Source organism: Tupaia chinensis, unplaced genomic scaffold, assembly GCF_000334495.1.
Source record: "Tupaia chinensis unplaced genomic scaffold, TupChi_1.0 Scaffold000066_1, whole genome shotgun sequence".
In the NCBI taxonomy this organism is placed as follows: domain Eukaryota; kingdom Metazoa; phylum Chordata; class Mammalia; order Scandentia; family Tupaiidae; genus Tupaia; species Tupaia belangeri.
The window spans coordinates 1,265,475-1,268,512 of NW_006159525.1; the positions used below are offsets into that span (position 1 = coordinate 1,265,475).

Below are 3,038 nucleotides of genomic sequence, written 5' to 3' on the forward strand. Positions count from 1 at the left end.
GGTGTGCGGCCCGGCTCCCCCGTGGCCGGCTGATAGCGCCGCCGGGAGCGGATGTCATCGTGGAGCGGGGTGTGGGCAGCCAGCTTACACTGTCCTCGCCTGGCCGAGCTCGTAGACTATTGAGCTGGAAAATGTGGTTGGAACCGTCAGGCCTCTTAGTGACGCACCTTCTGAAAAGCGGCGCTTTCCCATGGCAAAGGGCACGCAGAGCGCCAGACTCAGCGCCAAGAGCGCCCCCGTCTGTTTTGAAACATAATTTTCATTAGTGAGGCTTTTCACTGTAACAGGGAGTTCAATTTCATTTTAAAAACCTGATGTTCCCACCCCGGAAACCCCATCGATGCAGATTTCTCCACAGAAAACAGTCTGGAAAGACACGCATCCGATGGCCGGCTGCCGATGCTGAGAACCGGGGTGGCCGCGGGCGGACACAGGGATGCCACTCTGGCCCCAGGTCACCGTGGGCTCCGGCCGTGAGCGGGGCTGCGTCGGGCCCTGCCTCCCAGACACACAATCTTTTTTTTGGGGGGGGAGAGGTTTTTGCTACAGAGCGCGTGCACTCGCCAGACAGAGAGAGACAGAGAGACAGAAAGCAAGAGATCACCCCCCGGGGGGATGGCCACGCCGCAATCCCTTCTCTTCCACTCTCCTCAGGATCTTGGGCACGCATGCACACGCGCCCGGCATGAGTTTAAGCCACCAGGTCCAGGACGCGAACCGCGGTCGACTACATGGGAGTTCAGCGACATAACCGTTACGCCAACTGCTGGTCCCACAGCCACACAATCTCGAGGCAGAGCTGTGGCCCCCTGAGATCTATATGTTGACGCCCTGACCCCCAGGACCTCTGACGAGAGGCCTTGAAGGTGACCGAGCTAAAACAAGGCCATTAGGGTGGCCCCTCAGCCACTATGACTGGTGTCCTCATGGAAAGGGGACACAGACGCAGACATGCACAGAGAGGAGGTCACGTGAGAACGCAGGGAGAAGACGGCCTCTGAGTGCCAGATCAGCCTGGGGGCGTCTCAGAAGGAACCAGCCAGCCGACACCGTGGTCTTGGGCTTGCCATCTCCGAACCCTCCAGAAGGCACAGCAGCGTCCACGAAGCCCCATCTGTGCGCGCGGGGTAAGGAAGCAACTTCGCAGGCCCTCCTCCCTACCCACAGAGAGACTGTGCAGGCTGGTGCCTCCCTAGGAAACCCCAGGAGACCCCACTCTCCGGGCAGCGCTGGCCAGGCCTGAGGCTGTGGGACCAGCTCCAGCTTCTCCCCGTAACCCAAACCTGCCCCCCAGGCCTCTCTCCTCTGGCTGCTTCCAGGTGACCCCAGGCCTCTCCTCCTCACCGGTCCAGCCCAGTCTCCAGCTCTTCTTCCCCTCCAAAACAGTTCTGCCTGGGCCTTCAGCTCCCGAGGGCCCCAGACCCCTCTCTGCCTTCCCTACCCCCACCCAGGGCCTCCCCTGGCCTGGCGGCACCCCCGGAGTCCTCTCTTTCCCAAAATCTCCCCAGGGCAGCATGTGACCACGCTGGCGTCTGTCTCCCAGGCACGTTAACAGGTGCGGCACACCTGCACAGTGACCTCTTTCTCACAGGGCTTGGGTGACTAACATCTGCTTCACTGGGCAGGGACGGGACCTCGCTGACTCACAGATGCCCAGCAGCCTCCCCAGGGCTCTCCCGACCTCACCCACACCCTTGCTGGGCCTGCTCTGACCCTCTCCAAGTCTTCTGGATCCCCAGAGAAGGTCCGACTGCCCCGGCCTCAGTCTGCCATGGTCCCTGCAGACCCCCGCCCTGTGACAGTGTCTCCCCGGGACCCGAGGGTCAGGGTCCCTGCACCTGGCACGTGCAGATAGTCACGCTCTGACATTTGGTCACGCAGCACCTGCCCCCCCAGTGCCCCCCGCAGGTGACCGTGCATCTGGGACTAGCACAGCCAGACTGTGGACCGCTGGGGCCACAACCGCAGCCCCTTTGTGGCTCCCCCACGCCTGGCCAGAGTGGGCGCGGGTTATGGCTGAATAAAGCAGTAATTGCATACACTGAAACTCCTTTTCAGGATTCAGAAAATCACCCTGAACTCATTAACCTCAGAGATGCAGGACTGGATAGAAATGCCCCCTGCCGTCCTCTGCTCATAAAAACAACCATTACAAGCCTGTGTCGCTCCAGCCCTCAGCAGCAAGCCCGTGCTCAGCAACCTGCCCCCCTCTGTCACTGGACACTGGCTCACCCCACCCAGTGCTTGCAACGAACCGTGTGGCTGGATCAGGGCTGAGGCTGTGGAGCTGGGAGCTTGGAGGGGACCGGCCCACCACGGTCACGCAGGCCGCCAACTTAGCGCAGGGTCCCAGCTTCTCCTGCCGAGGCTGGCGGGGTGGGAGGCAGTGATTGGAGCTCCCTGCTCTCTATGGAGGAGGCCCGGGGGCAGCAGGTTCTAGGGGACACTGGGGGGGGGGGCGCCTTGATGAGGACACGGGGAAGTTCTCACTGCTGAGGTGGCACTCCGGCTGCAGGATGAGTGAGCCGGGAGTTCCGGAAAGGTGTTCTTGGCAGAGGGGAGCACAGGGCAGAGCCCAGGGTGAGCGCAGCTGGGCCAGGTCAAGCTGACCACTGTCTGGGGGTGGGCTAGGAGGAGCCGAGAGCAGGGTCCTGGGCCCAGGCTGGCTCTCCTAGGATTTGGGGACGGGAGGACTGTAACAGCAGAGTGACTTGGCCAGGTACAGTTTTATTAGTGTTGATAACTACGAAATGTGTGTGTGTGCATCTAGATGTGACATGGGATGGACCCTCGTGAGCCTACCTCTCACCCCGAAAGCCACCGCTGCACCCACGTCCTGCACCAGTGCTTCCCTCCCTGGTCCGTGGTCTCTTTCCTTGCCATTTTCCAGGCTGTGGGTGCATCCCAAGCTGCAGCTTCAGCTGTGCCCATTCTTGAGCTCTGTGAGAGTCTAGGTCCCCCTGAGAGGCCCCACTCGGTGATCTGTTTCCACATGAGCATGCTGACCCGTTTTCCTGCTGGATCATATCCAGGGCATG

General features: G+C 61.4%; 1 protein-coding gene and 1 long non-coding RNA gene across 6 annotated transcripts in view; one reads left to right on the forward strand and one right to left on the reverse strand.

The window, feature by feature from the left end:
* Positions 1-3,038, forward strand: part of APCDD1L (APC down-regulated 1 like) — a 37,569-nt gene that overhangs the window by 5,898 nt on the left and 28,633 nt on the right. The gene's annotated exons all lie outside the window — the stretch shown is intronic.
* The window catches only part of LOC102493308 (uncharacterized), a 21,285-nt gene continuing 18,256 nt past the window's right edge, over positions 10-3,038 (reverse strand). For all 5 annotated transcript variants that reach the window (XR_001369445.2, XR_001369442.2, XR_003547016.1 and 2 more), the window contains one exon: positions 10-240. This is a non-coding gene — a long non-coding RNA (uncharacterized LOC102493308). The remainder of the gene's footprint in view (positions 241-3,038) is intronic.